The 21,978-nt window shown below is 39.0% G+C and overlaps 1 protein-coding gene and 1 long non-coding RNA gene across 2 annotated transcripts in view; both read right to left on the reverse strand.

Annotated features, from left to right (window-relative positions):
* LOC122843333 overlaps positions 1-21,978 on the reverse strand; it is a 705,002-nt gene that overhangs the window by 74,863 nt on the left and 608,161 nt on the right. The gene's annotated exons all lie outside the window — the stretch shown is intronic.
* Positions 12,517-15,991, reverse strand: LOC122843346. The gene is made up of 3 exons (XR_006372694.1): positions 15,903-15,991; positions 14,803-14,891; positions 12,517-12,604 (listed from the first exon to the last, which is right to left on the reverse strand). It is a non-coding gene; the product is annotated as an uncharacterized LOC122843346 (long non-coding RNA).

The raw sequence follows: 21,978 nt of genomic DNA on the forward strand, positions 1-21,978 counted from the left end.
ATAAATTTTGTTCAAACTTTCGCACCTTTCTGTGCTCTTAATAAAACAATTAAAAACAAGCATCTAAAGGGAACGTATTGCATTAAATTTACATTTTGCACATTTGTTGTGCTTCTATTTAGGTTTCTACTGCCTCTAAAAGTAGCCTAAGTGCTTGGGGAAAAAAAACCAAAACACCCAGACATTTTCTTTTGTTGCCTTTAAAAAAGCCTCCTAAATCAACAGCAGGAACTTCTCCTCGCCTACCAACCCCAGTGGAGCTCCAGTACATTTTGTCAGCAGATTTTACCACCTTGTGGGCTCTGCAACGGTTGTTGTCATCCAGAAACTACTTGCTGCATTGTTGTTGATTGTGCAGGAGGCTCCACTTCTGCTTTTCAAAGAAGTGGAGCCTCTTCTGTGAGGCAGAATGCACATCTGTTTTGCAGTCATTTTCATGTGCAAGTATAAATGCTGATTTGTGAAGCTAACTTGGATTTAAAGTGATGGAGCCCTAAAACAGCTCAATCTAAAAGGAGCTCAAATCAAGCAGAACTGACATGTCATTATCTATAAATGATTTTGTGTAAATAATAATAATAATAATATATATATATAATGAGAAAGCATAATAGGTCACCTTTAAAGTACTTAACTTCTTCTCTACATCATCTTCTAAGTAAATAAAAACTGTAACCTGTTGTGCCTTTTAATCTAGGAAACTACTCTGCAATAAAATGATAAAAGAAAAACATTTTCCTGCAATGTCATTTCAGTTGAATGAAAACATAAATGAAGCAGCAGGATTTTATTTTCTAAAACTAGCAGGATTTCCTTGATTTCACGGTGCTGTGCTGATCGTGTCATAGTTTAGTCACTACGTTTGGCAAGACACCAGCTAAGATCAAAAATTGTGCAGTGGAGTTGTCACAGCTGTGCTCAGTGAGGAACAGGTTGTTGCCTGGTATTCTTAACCCGCTTCACATCGTCGGAAGGCCTGCTCAGTTTCTTGTGGCATAAAAGAGAGAAAAAAGATGCGGAAAAGACAAAGGTGGTTGGATTTTGGTTGTGTAGTAGACTCAGACTACTACACAACCGTGTCTTCTTAATCTGATCACCACGTCCTGCGTCATGGTATAAAAGTTATATGACTGGAGAAAGGCGAGTCTATATCCATGACAGAGGTTGCTGTCCATCAAGGTGAAAGGTGAAAGTTTTGGACATTGAAGGGGAATATGTGGTTGACACACCTGTTAGGTTTCAAATAGGAGGCAGTGAGGAGACTTGTTCATTTGCAGGTGTTCCTGATTTACAGGAAAGATCATCCAGAGTATGTCTTCCAACTGTACAAAGCGTCACATCTGACCTTTTATAGAGAGAATATTGTCTGAGGTGCTGGATAGTGAGTTTCAATTGGTTGTTGAACCTCTGATTCATTGATAGTGGTGTGGCTTTCATCCTGGTCATGGATTAGTGGACGACGTCTTTGCCAAATTGCTAAGGAAATCCTGGGCTTTTGGTTGTATGGTGAACCATGTCCCCAAAAGCATCTACAAACCTAGATCTGTATTTGGTTCAAGTGAACTCTGGGGCAGTTCGAATGCATATGTGAACACCAACCAGATGAGAGAAGCAAGCTATAGCACAAGGCATTCTGGGTAAGTACAACCAGACTCATATGCTTAGCACCACTGGGAGAAATGCCTTGTGGTCTTTTACCAAAGACAAAAGAGAAATCTTACCATCCCTAAAATCCAATGCTACTCCATTTTTGTTTACATTTTGAGAAGAAGTAACGTCTTCAGATGTTTCCATGTCGTTTCGTTCAGTTGTCATGTCGTTTTGTTCAGATACGGGCCTGAACAACGTTTGACACAGTGGAATGAGAAAGTGAACCACACCAGCTGAAAATATTACAAATGTTGCAATTTTGGTCCCAAGTCAAACCCAGTCTATTGGACAAAATACCTCAAGTTTTCTCTGTAATTTTGCACTCTTTCATCCCAATGGGATCAGTTTATAAAACTCGATCATGTTAATCCTATTTAGTGAATGCTAATTATACGTTTACATTTATTAGAGCAAAAATGCATAAATATCCAATTAGCAAATTTTCTGACAGCAGAACAATTGCCCTTTACGGTTCATTTGCAAAATGCTGATGAGTTAAATAAGCTAAAAACCCAACTGCATAGCATTTATTTTGATAGAACTAGGCCGGGAAAAAGTGCTCTGAAGGTGCAATAAAGCTAAGAGGCATATTAAAGAGATATATTTTCAATACTAGACTAATATGTAAATAATGCATATGCACAAATACATCAAAAAATGAAAACAGGTGCTGTTTGTGATGGACAGCAGTAACGCAAGAGACGTGTTCAAATGAGGAACAAACTTCATGAAGATTTCAAGATTTCATTGTTGCACAGTGCAGTCATCTGAGGGATTGAGGTAAAGCAGTGAATTGTTTTTGTAAAATATTAATTAAAGTTGAGCTTAATTCTCATGCTGATGGAAAACTCCCATATTACATTTACATATTATCCATTAGCCAGATGTTTGCCTTTTTCCCAGGTGGAGTGATTCAGCATTAAAGGCTTCACAACAGTAAAGAAAGCCTGGCGTTTTGCAAAATAATAGTAGAGAAGGGAATAGTGAACGATAAGATAAATTTAATAAGGGAAGTTTTGATAATGGATAAATTCTTGGTGGTGTTTTCATTTTCCTCATCTTATTGTGATGAATTATAGTCAGTAAGCTAACATAGTGGAACATTTTGAGGCAGTTTTGTTTGGAAATTATTTTTTTTTAAAGAGTAAGCAGTAAAAAGCAATATATTCTTACTGCTTCACTCTCTTCTTTCAGAAGATTAGATATAGTTTACAGCAGACAGACGAGACAAGAAATCTTGGTAAACGAGCGTTGGTAAACATCTATCTTGCTTGTCTTTGGTGCTTGTAACGCACCATCAGCTGTAATGGACCTCGTCATTATTATCTCATATTTATACTGTCACAACATGTTCTACATTTTTTGATATGTAAAAAACTATATACATTGTTTTTGTTTTTAAGTTACATACTGTAGCGTTACAGAAAATGAAAATCCAGTTGAGTGACGAGAGCTAGAAGCTAAAGCTAGCTAGGTATTAGCACAATAATTAAAAGCTTAACAGCTACGAAACACATTTCTTGTGATTCTATTCTAACTTTTCATTAAATAGTAAGTGAATTTCATTTCAGAAGCAGACTTATTTTTGTAATACTTTTTTTTTTAAATCAGCATTTAAAAGAAAAAGAAAAAAGAAAAAAAGCCTAAAGCTGCTTTAGCGTCTCCAGACAACAAGGCTGCACTCACAAAAAGTCCCAATACAAAGAGCAGCCAGAGTCCTGCAGAACCCGAGCTGCTCTTCAGTGACCTGTTAGATTTATTTTAGCTCCAGCCTTTGACCAGAAAGGAACAGACAGTTTGTGCAGACACATCTCGCCGCAGCTCTTTTAGCCAACAAAAGGATAGAAAAGAGGCAGGGGTTAGTGTCTCTGTCAGATGTGACCCTGTACGCTGAGCTCCTCTAACACTCCATGACAAATGACAGTGTTTAGCGCTGGGCAAGACAGTCCCAGACAAGCAAGCAACACAAAAGGTACATTCACTGACGGTAAATATGATTTATGGCACTGTCCCATGACCAGATTATGAGGATATCCCTCGTATGCAGTTGTGCAACCTTCTCCTAGGGTAAACATTCTTTCGCATTCCTTCGCTGGCACTTACAAACCCTTAGAGGTCACATAGGTACGTCTGAAGCCACTTGGGTTCCACATTTTTTGTTTTTACCTCGCAAGATAACTACCCTTGACTCTGCAACAAAGCTCATTAGTATTCCCTGTGTGCGCCGCTAAAGATGCAGAGACACAATGTTTGCTGTTGTTAGGGGGAGTTAATCCTTGGCAGATATTTCTAAACCCGAATGACAAGGGGATATTAACGTATGCGCACTGAATCCCAAACACCAGGCACAAGATCTTTCCGCAGTGTGACTATTATTAGGCTTTCAAGCTCTGAATGTTTCACTCTGCCGACGTTGAGCGCTTTGCTAGCTGTAAGTCGACAACCGTAGAAAAGAAAAAGGAAATATTTGAAGTCACGTAACGCGAGAAGTTAAATGTTTTAGAGTTGCCAGGCAGTGCCTCTTGGTGTTTCCAGCCTAAGTACGATGAAAAAGGTATAAAGTTTGTGAAATGGACGCAGCACTCTGTAGTGTGTTGAGGAAGACTATTACTAAGTTAGCTTAATTTGGAAAAAGCTTGGCTCTCTTCCTTATGGTCCCGGTTACCTGGCTCTTCCGGCAGGGCAGCGTGTGGCAGCAAGAACAACGATGCGTGATGACGTCACAGAATTACAAAGTTTAATCTCACAACAAGCAACGTATGAGTTAACAAGAAAACTGCAGAGTTACAGAGACATACATTCTTTACCTGAGACAAAAGAATTAAAAGAATAATGGACAAAGAGGGACAAAGAGGGACAAAGACGGACAAAGACGCGTCTTTGGAGAAGGCTGATGCAAAACAGGACAGCTTTCTAAATTATTAACATTGTGGACTAACTTTTATAATGAAGGCGTTTCTCTCCTTGTTAATGTATTCATTAAGGCGTACCCCTGGTTCGACCAACCAGGAGCTCCCCTGGACACTCAGAGGAACTTAAACCTTCCCTTAATTTCACGCCAGAGATCAAAGGCCATTTGGTCTCTGGAAGAACAATGGAGCAAGCAGCTGCATCCTAGTCTTCTGGCTCTAACAGATACCTGTGAAATTCGGAGTGCCTCCCGGCCAAATCAAGTAATTTAGTTTAAGGAAAGATTATCTTCACAAACCTAATTCTGGTCTACTGCATTCAGCATTTTCCAAGATTTAAGTCCTTGCTTTATCACATAAAATCCTGAACAGTTTTCTAATACTAAACAACACATTTTCATTGAAACAATTTCCATTTGGTTCAGATATTATCATAGACAGTACAATTTTCAAATACATTCAGCATTCACCCTTCTAAACTTAGATAATGCACTTTCATTATAAACTTGCTATTAATACTTAGAAAACTGTTAGTGATCTCAACATTCTATGTTGCATTTTAGTTTAAACCCTGCCAGATGTGGTTCTAAAAAACCTTTGATGCTCTGTGAGCCATACAGGCTTCTGCCCTGCAATAGATGCTAATTTCGTGGCTTCCTGAGCCCTGATAACAATCCTAAAAGATCTCCTTTGATCTGCATCTAGTTCCTGACCTTTGACATTTACTCTGGTGGATAATTTAACTGTAAATTCTTCACACAATATCTGTTTAAAACAAATAAATTCATACAACATAGAATGTTCAAGATACCTTTTACACATGACATAAAATTAACTGTTTAAAGCATTAGAAATAATCATTTTTCTTAACAAGTGCCACAAATATCCCTGCCGAGAGCGTTATACTGCTGTTGTGAGCCCTGCAAAGGAGAAATAACTGTCACCAGCACCGGCTTTGATTCTTCCCCAGTGAAGTTTGTAACTCAAAAGGTGAAAGCGTTTATTGGCGCTGTGCGTTTAGCCTTCGGAATAAACCCAGTTCTACACATTGGTTTTATTGTCCCAGTGTATGAGAGAGTAACAGGAAAGCAGTCATGTAAAGGAAATATGGACACCCCTTTAAAGATCCTGCTCTTTAAAAAGAAAAGTTCATATTGATGGGATTTTTTTTTATTTTATTCTGTGATTTAGTCACAGGTAAACATGAAAGGAAAAATTAGGGGACCCTACTTCATATCCTATCCTAGAATACAGTCTGAAGCTGCGTTTCTATTGACCATATAATTGCGTAATTCAATGCTGCAATAATAAAATCAATTAAAGGAAAGACACTAATTTAAATTTTTTTTTGATAAAAAGTCTTGCCGCTATGATGAGGTGGGTTTCTTCTTTTTTTGGCTCTATTGAAATTGGTTTATCTGGCAAAACTGCAACGGAAACACTTTTTTCATGTCACACAAATTACGTGATCATCAACAGGAAGTTGCCACTGGTGCAAACCACAAAGACGATGACGACAGGAAGTAGTACGAGCTGACATGTTTTCTTTTAAAGACTTATCGTGTGAACAGACTTTTTCATGGGCGATTTTAATTGCATTTCTTATTTAACAGACACAGCAAATTGTGTTTTTTTTCTATACTAGTGAAAATATAGAAAAGTTTTTTAATGGAAACGCAGCATGAAAAATGTTTGTCCCTTTCCTCACGTTCAGCAGTGGGAAGTTTGACGAATTTCTTTGGCTGTACAACCCATTTCAAGTCACCTCACTGCATTTCAATAAAATCAAGGTCTGACTTTGGACCAGGAATTTCCATTTGTTTGTCTCTTGGTTTCCAGGAGATTTACTGGTGTATTTTTGGGTCATTTTCTGTTCCAGATAAATGTTTTCTTCACAGATGGCTGACTTTTCCTCACTTTCTCAAGCACCTTCCAATTAATAATTGGTAAAATTCACTTTGCGTTCCATGACGGCGAGCCAGCCAGGTGCTGCCATGACACTTCCAGTTCTATGCTTCATAGTTGCAACACAGTTCTTTTCCTGGCCACGTTTGGTTTATGCCTCGTCTGTTTGCTCTGATAAACCCATCGTGAATGGCTGTCTTTACCCACTAATCAATGTGTTTATGAAGATTTTTATTCACTCTCACCCACAATGAAATATTTACACAATATTTTAGTTGATGTTTATTCAGCCAAATGAGCAGAATGTGGTGTGGTAATGTGATCAAATTTAATGGTGTAGGCGGTCCAGTCAAGGTCAAGATGATCTTTATTACTCCTAAGGGTGTAATCTGCTACACAGAACAGCAGCAGTAAAATAATCCAGAATCAATGCAGAAACAATTCACACTAACAAACACGAAAAAAAAGAGAAGAAGAGATAATTGCAGTCTTACCGGTAAAGCTGCTTTACTAATTATGTTTATTTTATATTCAGATGCCGGGAAATACTTTTATACACATTTATCTTGAAAACAAAATGAGCTTCTCGACTGCTTTGCATTCCGGGAGAGCTACCATCAATGCTCATCTGTGAAATAAATCAGGAAAAATGCAAGGGTCAGCGTTTTTCAAATCAGATTAAAAGTTGCATATTGCCTGTTTAAATTAGCATATTTCACCTACAGAAAGGCTTCACAGTGAGCGAGCTACGAAAAAACCCTGAGAAGTTGCACAGCTGAACCTCCGAGGAAAAACGTATTTGCTGTATTTTATTATGCCATGTATGTTTGTGCATCAAAAATACTTATAATAAAAATAAAAAGGAAAGAAACAAACTGCTTTTTATGTGCCACCCATGTGACGTATAAAATCCAGCCCGTTGTCCTACGTTGTTTGCTTCGTGGGCTCTCGGCTGTTGAGAAACGATTGCTTCCTGGAGGCGTGGACTCTGCTGAAGTTTAATATTTTACCCTAACATCATAAGTTCAACGTTATGTAGCGTACCGTAAATTTCCAGCGCTGTAAACAACCGTCCTCCACTGCAAAGAGAGAAGTGGAGGTTCTTTGTTTGGTGGCCAACACGGATTGAACGGCTTCGTTCACTTCTCCTGCTGTCATTGCTAAAACTACAGGCAGACTACAATTCGAAATCGACGCATAAAAATTGAGATCATTATTCACAACTTCTCCTTCCCAGCAAAGGTGAAAAAAGCCCAGCCTGAGCAGAAAGGGAGACTTTTTTCGAGCGCAGTCGCAGAGGAAGAAAATGGCCAAGCTTCTTTTAGACCTAAAAGTAGAAATAAAAGGACTGTTCTTTAAAAATAACACATTTATTACATTAGATATTTATTAAAGATTATTATAATTCTTTTTTTTAAAAAAGGTCCTGTATCATTAGCAGCTCTGACCGAGTTTTAATAGCCGGACTCGTTGGATCATGAAGCCTCCCGGTAATATTTCCACTGAGTGATACGGCACTGGTAGGTGTGATTTGCTACGCTGTTTTATCTGTTTCTGATGTAAAAGTGGGTTATTCAACCAAATCCCAAGAAAAAACCCCAATTATAGCAAAATCTAGACTTACTTTATGTGACTGAGGTCAAACTATTGTACCGCACCATAACAGAGCCTCCTTCATAAAACGTTCACAAAACTTTGTTGATATTCCACTAATGTGAGTTTATTATGCTTATTAAACATAAACTCCTCACTTGTCCTCTAAGGCGTAGAGCAAACAGACAGAAATCAAATAGCACATCGTTAGACACACATTCGCACACAGTGGTCTCAGAGCCGTTTTATATTGATACCGACCTGTGAGCCCTCTCGCTGTACATTTATACGCTCACACACACGCTCACGCTGACACACAAGGACACGCAGATGCAGCAATTTGTCGTGACAAACTGCTGAGCGAAACTCTGGCGTGACTTCTGTTCACCTTTTCACATCTGAAGGCGCTATCTATTAGAACGGGGCTATCAAGGCATGCTGGGTAACTCGTACGCTTATTCAGAGCGCGCTCGCTCTCTCTCTGTACACACACACACACACACGCGCCCACACACACTGTTCAGTCAGATGAGAAGCTGCCCTGTTAGCGGCTTGAAATTCTGCCCGTTTTCTGACAGCAGTTAAATACCTGAAAGAGATTTTAACAATTACGCTCGACAGGAACCTCTCTCAGTCATTCAACAGGAGGTAGATTCATCCAGTATTGAATATTATACTGCATAAAAAAAACAGCGTGCCTTAATCAATCAATCAAGCAAACATTAATGATAGGGCGCTTTACATGCAGCAAGGTGTAACACAAAGTACTTTATGGAGGTGAAAAACGGAAGGTTTGACAGAATCATTAGAGACACTCAGTAAAATTATCCAAGTTCAGAAACAGGAAAGAGTGAAGACACAATAACCAAAGAGCATACAACGTAAACTTGCAAAAGCACAAAGAAGTAAACAGTAAAACCTAGACAATAACATAAAAAGAGATGACAGTGCCAGGCACGTCTCATTGTTTTGGAGCGTTTTTGTTCGGCCCATACAACCGACCCGTAACGAAGTGGGTGTGCTCATTTCATCTCTGGTCACTTGGCTACATCAATTCATCTACGTCTTAATACTTAAAGCTACAATATGCAACAGGAATAAACTTCTAGCCCAACCAGATTCAGGACGGGAAGCCATCTTCCCCGAATAACTGGAAACAGAGATGACAGGAAAGAGACTCTGGCCAAGTTTCCATTACAAGTTTTCAAAAAACTTTGGCAATGTCGAGAAAACACAATTTCAGCGTCTCCTTTAATTAGGGAACGTAAATAAAACCACACGATAAGTCATTACAAACACATGAGGTGTCATCATCCTCCACCCACTTCCTCCTGGCGTCTTCGGTTGTTGATGATCACATGACTCGTGTGACACGAAAAAAAAGTTGTCTCCATTGTAGTTGTGTGAAATAAACCAATTTTGACACAACCGGAAAAAAATTACGTGAAGCAAATTTACTTTTGAAACGTCAAATTGTGCAACTATATGATCAATGTGGACGCAGCTACAGAAACAAACACTGCAGAAAGTATTCCCTGTCATTGAAAAACAGAAATTTTACGTAACCTTATTTAACCAAAAAAAGAGAGAAAGTTAAGCAACACTAGCTGCAGATTGCCACCCAATTAGTCCACCCCACTTCTTATTCATCACGCAGAACCTATTTGATGTTCTTTTATTTTTCTTCTTCTTTTTTACGTTCCCACTCTGAATCTGAGTCATCTCCTTTCACACAGAAAGCAGCTCCTGCGGCGTGAAGCTGGCTGCTGGTGTCAGAGCGAGGGTGTGTTTGTTTAAAGCCTTGCATGGCGGGCTGAGAGGCTGTCGAGTCGACGCGGAGCAGAACACGGGACCGCAGAAGGCTGCAGCTGGAGGCGGCTCGCAGGTGTAAAATGATGCCGGACGCACTAATTATTTTAATTGTGCCCCTCGGCTATGGATTTTCTGAAAATACATAGGACTGAGTCAACAGCTGCAAAGCTAAATGCTTGCCATGAAGTGTTTAGGCGAGCGTGTATTCAGCGAATGTAAACCTCGCCATGAAATGGAAAGCATAAACTTAACTAAGTTTAAACAGAACGTATTGCTGTTTATTTGCAGCTTGGTTGCTCTATTCATGTTACAGAGTTAGACCACAAGCTACAGGAAGTCGTTATTTGCTTCACTTATGTATTTAGTGTTGTATGTTGACACCAGTTGCACGAAAGGAGAAGAACAAGCAGCTGATTTAAAACTGAGGAAGACAGATTAGGATAAGACTACTTTCTGGGAAATGACTTTCAGAGTTTGAGCTTCTAACGCAGAGGTGGAGGAGCACTAATCAGAATTTTGTTGCTAATTTTGTAAATGCTTTGACCTTCTCCTACTGACTTTAGGTCATTTTGATTGCCATCTGAGAAAATACAAGCAAATTATTCAAAATATTTTCCTTCCAGTATTCAGTAAGCACTTTAACGACGATTTAAGCCTTTCATGTGGGGGAGAAATAACGGCAAAACATGGTAATTTCATATTTTAAAACACTCTAAATCGGCGGTTTTCAAAGTGTGAGGCGCGCCTCCCTGGGGGGGCGCCAGAGCACTTTAGGGGAGGCGCGGTGCGAGGGAAAAAAATAAACCGGAAAAGCTATCTGCTTGCTGTCTACTGATGTGAGAGAAACGTCTTTTACGCACACAATCAACTCTGTGGATTTAGGAAAAAGTTGGTACTGTGGGGTGCGCGTGTGGAGCGGGGATCAGTGGAAATGTTTCCCACCTTAGAGGATGTTTTGGCCAGTGATGTCAGTAACGTTACTGACGTCGACCACTTTTTTCAGTAACAGTAATCTAACGCGTTGCTATTTCAAATCCAGTAGTCAGACTACAGTTACTTATAAAAAAATTTTTTGCGTTACTATCTTCTTTTGTTATTTAATCGTATTTCCTCTACTCGTCTTGTCGAGTGACCCGACGTCTCTATGAGACAGAAATGTAAACAATGGAGGGAGATGCGCGTTTTGTTGGTGGAAAAACTGGAACTATTTTCAGTTTCTGTCGCCAAGTCCGATTATTATAAGCGGCTTTGGGCTTCATTTTTTAAAAGTCGCTTGCAAATTTAATGAGCGACGGGTTGCGCATTTTTGGGCTCGTTTTTGAACGTGAAGTTGCTCATTTGGGCTTGGAAATAAGCAGAGACTCATAATAAATCCCAGAATTTGTCCGTCATTAAGGTAGTTTTACTCAGTCTCTCCCTGTTCATCATTTCTCGGATGATCCGTCCCGCTGTGTCTTTGTTAATGTCAACTTAATTTATTACCTCTGAATGACGTCGAGCTTCACGTTGCGCTCCAGAAAACTGCAAACATCGAGACCAATATGAACAGCGCAATAAACGTGAAAACAGCCACGAATAAACGTGTCCGTAGTTGGCAATAGTTATAATGGCAAGTTAGCACCGTTATAATTATTAATATTACGGTAAGTGTCGCAGCCATCGGAGCTGTGGAGCTGCAGGAGGAGCTCTGTGCGCTGCGACATCAAACTCAGGGGCGTAACGCAGAATCTGGAGGCTGGGGGGAGGGGGGCTTTAAAATTCTTCTTAGAGTTTTCCAGACAACAGTGGACCACACAAATTACTCATGTTTTTTATTTTTGTACAATCTCCTCTTCAGTTCAACCTTATCAGTGGAGACACATTGTTGATGTTACCATTATAAAATAACTTACAATTACATATTGGCAAAGCTCAATGTGATTTTCACAGGAGGCGGAGCGTTGTTGTTAGCAGCTGCTGAAAGTAACTAAAAAGTTACTTTTAATGTAACTTAGTTACTTTCCAAGTCAAGTAGTCAGTAATCTAACTAAGTTACTTTTTCAAGGAGTAATCAGTAGTCCGATTAAAGTTACTTTTCAAAGTAACTATGCCATCACTGGTTTTGGCCAGAGCGGGGCTGAAGGTGGAGTTTTTAGAACTCTGCCCCCCTCCGCGGGGGGGGGGGGGGGGCAGCAGGCATTGTGCTCCTTGGAGGGGGGCTCACCCTTTCATACTTTGAAAACCCCTGCTCTAAATGATTAAGAAGTTGGCATTTCAAATTAGCTTCTTGGCATCTTGTCTTAGGAGTATGACGCTAATGCTAATCTTAATTACTTATTGCAAAGGGAACTCTTAGATTTACGAAACGTCGCCAACAAATCCACTCTGTTTCATAAGAAAAACAAGTTGAAAACTTTCTGTTATCCGCGAAAAGTCTTGCTCTCTCTTGGTCTCAATGTATCGGAAAAATACGACTCCAATTCAAAATGTTTCCCGGCGTCTTCGTTTCTTCTGACTTTGTGTGAAATGGCTTACTTATCAGTATCACTCTTTAGTGTGAACTGTGTTGACCGTTTCACACTAAAGAGTGAAGCCGTGAACTTAGAATGATTGATTCATTGATTAGAAACATATCTGATTTTGTTTTGCCATTTAATCAAGACGGTCTCAGAAAACATTGCATAAAGTTGAGCTCTACATTTTTGTTTTTACACATCAACTTTTCTTTGTTCTCCTCTCTGTAAATCAGAAGATGCCTGGAGAAGAGGAAGAAGAACACATTAAATTTCAGCAGGATTTTAGAAGTGAAATGTTGTATAAGTCAGCCTATGAATAATATATGAACAACCTCCTCTGTAAGCAAATAACTACGGAATATAGATGGGAAATCAAACCGAAACGTCTGACGCGTGAAAGTGTCACGAAATGAGACGGAGTATGAGAGAATCATCAGACGTTCAAAGTGGAAACTATTATTTGCAGGTTATTTAACCCACATTTGGTTAGCAGTCATGTTTTATGAGCTTACTTAAGAATTCAGCGGCTTCTTGCGCCCACAAACAAATCAGTAAATAAACTTCTGCGACTTTAGCCAGTAGTTATATAACAATATAAATGAAGCCATGATTATAAACCAATTTGAATTTATCCAATACAAATGAGACCCTTTTATTACCAAAACACAAAAAAAAGTCACACTGGCTAAACTGTAAAACCCTTAACAAGGCACATCTTTGAATAGTGACTGGTTACAACACCGTATGTTTAACACCTGGTGATTTTTGATTGGGTGAAATCCCTTTTATGTTCTCCAGATTTGAAGGGTCACTTTGACCCCTCATTTAAAGTCACACGGCGCACATGCTGAGCCGTAGAAACAAAACCAATTCCTTTTGATTTCCTTTCTGTGGGAAAGACAAAAGGTGCTCTTACTCTGGCTAGATGTCGCACAGCAAACTTGAGAAACTTGGTTGCAAGGTCAATGCATAAATATTTATTAAAATGATGTTACTTTGTCCACAATACCCGTAGCAGTTTTGTTGTTTTCCAATACTCAATCTGGTCTTGGTTGTCTTACAGAACAATACGTATCGCTGTCATCCTTTTTCTTCTTATCAAAAACTTTTTTCCCCTGAAGAACGCTAGAAACATGTTGAATTTGATGTACTTTACCTCCTCAACCAACAAACTTTGTTTGTGTTGGATGAGCAAAGTAGCCTTCGTTGTCCTACTTGCACAAGAAAAAAAAGTTCTATTATTTCTAATATATTTTTGGATTTGTTTTTTCTTTTTTTATATATATACTACATGTACAAAATGCAACACAAATGTATACAAGCGTCGCAAAATAAAATTGCACACACGTTCTAATCATTGCAACCATCATCCAAAACAAGTTGAAATGATATTTTGCTTATTTACGTTTTGATTAATCTTGCTCAGTCAGCGTTTCTCAAAGGATTTCAGCTCTAATTGGTGTGAAAAAAAGAGGTGTTGTAATAAGAGTAATAGTAATAATAATAAAACACAGGGTTAAAAAAATAAATAATACATTTTCCAATTAATCTATTTTGCCAGTGTTAATGAGTGGGCGTGTCATTGTTGACAAAAGACAAACACTTTGTCTTGAATCTAATATTTCCCATTCAGGAGAGATTTTAATTTGTGCCACCACACACACACACACACACACAAAAAAAAGTGCATCTGCATTATTATTTGTCAGAGATTGTGGGCCAGATTTCAGCCAGTATTAAATTGCAGTTGCGAGACCTGAAATCTCAAGTCATAAAAATATGGCCTTATCCTAATTATCCTAATTATCTTTTAAGAGAAGTCAGTAATGACACCAGATAAAGGACCTTGGAGTAGAATGAAATGGGATACAACTGTTGCTGGAAATAGGATTTTTTTTTTTTTTTCTTTATATTCAGAAAGAGAGTCTAGCTCGTATCGCAACGATTCGGGACACGCCTACCTTTCTAGTAAAACGCAGGGGGAAAGGTCAGGTAGCAGCATAGTAACCTCAAAACCTAAATATTACAGATTAATAAATGAAACACTTTCTTAACTGGAGCACATTTTAACAGGAAGTAATGATGCATTTCTCAGTTAACCATCATCGACCACAGATGTACCCAAAAACGCCACCATTAGCATTAGCATTAGCAGCAGCTTCAGGTGGCCCGGGATCCTGCCGGCAGGACGCAAATCAACACGAGCGGCGCAACAGCTGACACACACATCATTAATGTTATCGGTGCCTGAAATAAACGAGTCAATACCTCGGCCTGTGGAATTGTTAGCATTCGTTACAGCAGGATAATGTCGAAAATCCAAATAAACGTAAATTATGCCTTTAATGAATGGTGTTTGTGTGGGGTTTTATGTGTGTATTGATTAATCCATAAGAGCATAAGTAAGCTTTGGAGCGGTCTGCCTGTCACGCACTTACTTGCATTGTGGGAGTGGAGCAGAGCGATGAGACGCTGCAGGCAGTGTGGGTGACGCAGGCAGTAGGCAGTGCTGCAGCTGCTTTCTCTGCTGGAAGACAGACAAATACAAACAAATTAATATCTCTGTAGGAAGAAAGGTGCATTGCAGAAAAAACATTTGTTTTGGGTATTTAAAACTCATTTGAACAGGTTTCGTCACAATTATTTCACAGTTTCAGATTGTCATCTTGTCAAGATGTTTGCCTCTGCAACATAAATGATATATTTCTGTTTTTGTTCATTCTTTAATTTTGTTTTTGTAAGTCCTGAGATAATTCCTGCAGCTGCAATGTGTGTCGTGTGCAGCTGTGTTATTAGGGCCTGTGCCGATAGGAAGAGAAGGAGTACATTTCTGCCAAAAATGCAGAAATTTTCTAAAACAATTTACATATCTCTTGAGTTTGAAAACTCAAAAAGTTTGCTAGAAATAAAATCAAAATTTGAAATCATTTTCTAGAATAAACTTGGACATTTCTGAGATTGAAAAGTCAAAAACATTTGAGAATAATCAGAAATTTTCTACAAGAAAATGTTGACTTTTGAAACACGGAAAATTTCTAAAAGCTGAAGTTTCAAAATTTTGCTAGAAAAACACTTGAAACTTTTGTAACACCTGAGTTTCAAAAGTTATACATTTTCAACTTTTGAGACTCAGAAATTGAGACTAATCAGACATTTTTGACTTTTAGAAATTTTCTGAGTGCCAAAAGTGAAATATCTTTGATTTTCCAAGCTAAAATTTTGGGATTTATCTCAAAATTTGAGATAATTTCTAGATAAAACTTTCAGAGTTTATAAAGTTGACCATTTTCTCACTTTGAGTTTCAAAACAAGAAGAAAAAAAAAAAAGACTCTTCAAATGCAGAAATTTCATTTTTTTCTCAAAAGTTTCTGTGATTATTCTCAAAATGTAGTTTTATTTGGTGTGAGTTTTATTTCCCCAATGCGCTCACCAGGTCGCGTGGTTGTGCACCATAAACTTGAGTAAAGGGTCTTTCTTTTCTGAAATCAGCTCTAGTTGCCTTTATTTGAGAGGGAAGACACGCGGCGGGACTCAAACCTGTGACGGCGGCGTCGAGGACCGAAGCCTCCAGGTATTTGTTGTGCGTCCGACCCGTACACCACTGCTGCGCCCATGAAGCGTCTTTCTATGCTTGATCGTCTTCGTTCCGTGTCAGAATCGCGTCGGTTGTGTCAGCAGAACTAATCCGTGTGGTCCACCAAACCTCTGGCGCTCTGACAATCCGTCACAGAGGCGTAGCTTAGCACTTCTCATTTCACCCCCGTGGTTTTAATATCCACCCAGGAGAATATGGCCTGACCAGTGAGGTTATTAAGATATGAACCATCAGCAGGTAATGTGTTGGGGAAATGGCTCATGACCTCCACCTTAGTGTTTAACATTTAAATGTACTTTATGACTTATGACAGCCATTTACAGAGAGAGAGAAATGGGGGGAATGAATGAAGGAAATGGGAGCCAAATGTCTTTTTGAATTACGGGTCGGATGGAGGTGAGTCAGGAGTTTCTTGGGCGAAATTAATTTTTAAAGCAGCGGCAGATTCGTCAGTTCATCGAGCAGAGTTACTTATTCAGGCTTTCATCTTCTTCAAATTGCTGTCAGGTGATTTCTAAGCAGGCAGCAAAACGTTGGCATGTTGAAAAATACGCTACGGAAGCGCAAGCTTGAGAAAATGAAGCGCACGTCGTGAAATATCAAGTTTAAGGGTTCTGGAATTTGTATTGCGTAACCATAGCAACAGGGTTTCATTTCCTTCCTTGAGTTGCTTTCGAACCAAAATAAATGAAACGCTGACCAAGAGATTTGATGTGTATCGATGATTTTGGTTGCAACACTCATCAAAATGTCACGTTTGTCTCTGGATGGTTTTTGTTTTTATGACGGTGTATTTTAGTGTTTTTATGATGTGAAACACTTTGAGCTGCCTCGTTGCTGTAATGTGCCACACAAATAAACTCGATTGATTGTTAAATTTTTTTTATTGATTTTCCATCTCAGTCTTACCAGATTGAATAGAGGATGAAATAATTACCTCTCTCCCTTATCTTAAAAGATAAGACGAATATTAAATATTTGTTTTAGTTTTCCATGACGTGATAATGTGATCCCCCCGTCCAAAATCCACTCATGATTCGGGTTCAAAGGGCTCAACTGAGTTAACCAGGTCTAACCTAAAATCAGCTGCCCTTCCAACTTCTTTACGCTCTAAAATGATCATAAACCAACATTTTTATCCAATGCAGATGCGTCGACGGTTAAAACAAATGCAATCATTTTTACCCACACATCTCACTTAGGTCTGCTTGAGCTCTTTGTGCTGCGCTACTTTGAGCAAAGTGACTGTACGTCGTTGCCGCTGCAAGCGGCTTTTAATAGATTGCTGGAGACTGCGAGGCTGTGATTTCAAAGACAAAGATGCTGTGGGAAGAGATATTCACAGCTCTTGATTGTTGCAAAAACATCTGTGGCTTTCGCCTTCTTTTTTTTCTTAAGAACAAAACGGCTCTATGAATAGTCGCACGGGCAAGAGGACTTCAAACGAGATTTAAAACGTGAGAACGATTCGAGCTTCTTAATGTATTCGGCATTTCAGCAAACAGTCTGCGTTTAGGGCGCTCTGTAGCTTCTTTGATGATGTTATTGACTGTTTTTCAGTCCTTAGAGGCTTCAAGTTGTTTTTTAGGGTATCTCCAAGTAAGTTGGGAGTGATTGGAGTAGACGCTCATTGGGAATTAAAATAAAAAAAAAGAAAATCCAGTTTTCCCTCCAGAACTACCTTAATTCTTACGACAGATTCAAGAAGGTGCTAGAACCGTTCCTCTGACATTTCTGGTCTGTCATGGCACAAGGGTGTCACGCTGTTTGTGTGGATTTGTCATTTGGACGTTTAGGAGGAGAAGATGAAGAGCTGGAGTTGTTGTCGGTCAGAGTGGTGACAGGAAGGTGAGTGAAAACTTTCAGACTTCATTACTTTCGTGTCAATTTACAACCTAATTTTGAGAAACAGAGTTTTGAAAGCATGTAGGTTTAAGAGCCGGGAGGCGTGGATTCTGTTGAAGGTTTACATTTTATCCAATAGCTAAGGTTTGGCTGTGATGTGAACGAAATCATGATATTACAAAGTCACAATAATATGAGAATAAAGTTGTAGTATTAAAAGACTAACGTCAAACTATTATGGCTTTATTCTGGTAGGACTTTATTAGCTTAACAAAATTGAAATAACATGAGAATAAATGATAAATTAATCGTATTACAAGATTAAAGTCATAGTGTTATGACTTTATTCCTGAAAAAGTGTTATTATATTATTATGACCATTCTTGATTTATTACACTTTTATTCCAGTATGACTTTATTTTTGTAATTTTATTACTTTGTCCTCTTAATATTATGTTTCACTTTTTCATTAGCATGGCTCTAATAATCGTAATCTCCAAAAACTGAAGGAGGCTCGGAGCAGAAAATTTGCACGTTGGTTCATTTCTTCCGATTCTTCTCTGAGCTTAATGTGATTTCTAATGATGGAGGAGCCGGGACGTTCTCCGTCAGGCCTGACCGGGAACAACGGCGCCTCCGGTCACAACTGTTTACCTTCCTGCTCAGCCGACGGACCTCTGAAGCGCCATTCCAACAACTAGCCCGAGCCCAGCTGCCTGTGTGTCTGTCTCAAACGCGTGAGAGAAATTTCTGAATGAGGAAACGCAAAGCTACGCCTCGATACGCAGCAAGAAAACTCCCTGCTGAATGCTGGAAGGCCACAGCTTTGCCTATCGCAGACACAAACACGCCTGTTGTACCAGCAGCGACAGACAGAACCGGAACATCGTCTTACCACAAAGCAGCCACAGAAGAGTTAAAGCTGTTACAGTAGTTTTATCTGAGAGACATTCAATTCAGATGTAAAAACAGTACAGAGAAAATACCGCCAGCTGTTACGTTAAAAAGTTAAAAGAAAACATTGTGGCCATGTTGTTTACGCTGCGATTCACTCTGGGTAGACAACATGAAAGACAGTGGAGAAATGGGAAAGGAAATGAAGATGAGGAGGACCAAATGGATGAAGAGGAGAGATTCGTCCAAAAAAAAAAAAAAAAAGCTGATTTTTGCATTAAACAGTTTCTAACTCTCAAACTGTTTACGGTTTTCACAATTGTTGACTACGATGTGTTTATGATGTTAAGCACTTTGCTGCTGGAATGACCTCTGCAAATTTTGTGGACTAATTTGGTGTGATTTCTTCCTATGTGTGGATAACCTGGGTTGTCAGAAACATTTAGTTTGAATTGCCTGAATTTTTTACAAACATATTTACAGAGAAAAATGTTCAATACCCAGTGCAAGTATCGGGGTCCAAACTGCCTCCACTGTCACTCGCAAACACACGTGCACTTTTTTTCCATTACTCTCCACCAGACAGAGGAGTAAAAACAAAGAGGAGGGAATCAGGAGGGAGAGGCCAGACAGGAAGTGTCCAACCGCACGCCGCCATCTACTGCTAAAATCCTCCCACTTTGCCAAAATATGAGTTTTCAGGCACTGGATTAATCCGTGATCTCCTTTCTGTCTCTCTCCCGAGATGCTAAGTGCTCATTATGGAGACGTGTCGGCGTCTCTGAGATCCAGAGATCACCCGTCAATCACGCAGCGTGCTCCCGCGTCTGATAAGAAAGTTTGGCTTTCCGTAGGCGGTGCTGCATTCTGTGTCTTCTTCTCATTCGTAGTGAGGGGGGGCTGCTGTCACCGCTCCTGTTAACTACCTGCTGCAGAAGCTGTGCAACTTTCACAACAATCTTGAGAGAAAACTGCATCAGGATTTCTGGGATATATATATATATATATATATATTTAAAAAAAAGAAACAAAAGAGCACATGCTGGGAGAAAGTTTTCTCCATATGAGCCAGATTTATATCACACAGTTGTGATTAGTTTCCTAGAAGTTTGCCAATAACTTTCCATCTCTCTATCCCTCTCAGGTGTCATTGCAGTCTACACTCGCTCCATTTCGTTTTCGTTCGGCCGACGTTTCGTCTCTCGGTCTGTACTCTGATCAAATGCGAAGCAGTAACTGAAGCTCGCAGTGGGCTTGTTGTCTTGGTTCCACTCAATCGGTTCTCCAGTTCCAAGCCAGGTGAAAGAAATATTTCATCTTTAAATTGTAGGGGATTTTGTTTTTTTTCATTTGACAATCTCTCACCCCACACTGCCAAGAAATCTGGTGGGAAAAAAAAACCCCATCAATGTTTGTATTTTTCTCAGCTTTTGCTACTGGCAGGTTATAAACAGTATGAAAAACTGAAACAATGTACATTTTTCTCTGCTCCACATTAAATATTCTGATGCCTTTAGGACACAAGTTGGTTTACATTTTACCCACAAACATACTTTGATAAATGCTTACAGAGTAATAATATTAAAATAAAGATACTCCCTCATTTACATAAACTAGAGTTCGACAGATCATTCATAAAAATAATAATAATACGTTTTAATTATAACCCATTTGACAGAAATCTCAATAAAAAAAAGTTAAATCTGAATTTTTGTATTTTTTAACCTGTTTATTATAGGTGAGCTTGTGGCATCATATTAAAAAAATAAATAACAATCAAGGCTGGAATTGTAAATAAATTCAGCTGTACCAAAAGTGGATCAACAGAGTTGGCTAACTTAGAAATTAAATATAAATATTCTTAATTTTTCTAAAAGTGGTGACATTCTGGAAGCATAAATCGGAATAAATGGAAGCATGTGGATTCAGGTTAAAGTAAGAAAAAAAACCATCAAAACAAAAAGTTAACAAGAGACTGGTAAGAGCAAATGTCCAACATTCGAAAAACAAGACATGGCATTTAGTAAAAACAGCATACTGTTTAAAAGAAATGTGCAACTGAGTAGGGAAATTTAAATGCCCTGCATATATTTTTGTGGGTGTTCTTTTTTTACACGAACCCTGTAAATACTGAGACAGCAGGGATGTCAACACTTATTCAGTGTGAGTTTGTTGAGAGCAGTCATGGTTCTGAAGGCTTGACAGCTGCTGGGAGGGAGGAAGGATCTGTGATGAGGTTCCACTGAGCACATCGGACGCAGCAGCTCCTAATTCACTGCGTCTCCAGTTAACTGTGTGGAGCCGTTAGTTACAGTAACAATGTTCACAAAATGAAACACTAAAACGTGTCAACAACCTAAATAAACCACTTCTATAATGCAGCAGAAGTGTTTTATTATGTGATGTTGTGTTATTGCCACACTAAGATGGAAAAAAAAAACTATAACAAGAACATAAACATTATATTACGACTTCATTCTTGTATCTCGACGACTTTATTCCTGTAATATTGACTTTATTCTAGTAATACTAATAAATATTTCAGTCTCATAATTCCCCTTTTTTCAGTGTGGCCCTAAGGCACATAAACATTGCTGTCGTGAAAAAAAAATTTAAACGAGACGCTTGTGCTGTTATTTTCTATTGCAGTACAACAGTGCTATTTTATTTTATTTTGCTGCTAAGAAATCTTCCTCGGTTAAGTAATGGAAATAAAATGGTGTTCTTCCAGACATGGGGGTCCTGTAGATTAAATGAACTGACTCCAGATGCCACAGCCATCCTAAAACTTTCTCCCCGGGGCCCCTAACGTTTGGTGGATAAAAATATTACTCCTGCCAAGCAGCGAGTATACTTTTTTATTTGGACTTTGTAGTCAATATCCAGCCCGCCCGTGTCTCTGACTTTCTGCAGACTCAGTGTTGAATGTGAGGCAACATCAATACCCCTCTTCTTCTTCGGCGCGGTGGAAGTCAGCAGGAAGTGGGTGAGCGGAGGCAGAGGTGGTGTCGGGCATATTCCGCAGGATTCTGCACTTGGATTTACTGCTAAAAATGTCCCCCGGGCAGAAATATGAGTTTTCAGGCACTGGATTATTGTGTTGCTTGTTTACTCCGGTGTCACAGTAGATTCCAGTCTCTCTGCTTTCTCTAAATCTCAGAAAATCTATTAGATCAGGGTCTAAATACAGTCGTATTTTTCTTCTTATGTTTTTTTTTTTTTTTAACCAATACATTTAGAGCCACAGCTAGCTCTGGACTGTCTCTGTTTCCCCATTTC

The sequence above is a fragment of the Gambusia affinis genome, linkage group LG14 (genome assembly GCF_019740435.1).
Source record: "Gambusia affinis linkage group LG14, SWU_Gaff_1.0, whole genome shotgun sequence".
NCBI lineage: Eukaryota > Metazoa > Chordata > Actinopteri > Cyprinodontiformes > Poeciliidae > Gambusia > Gambusia affinis.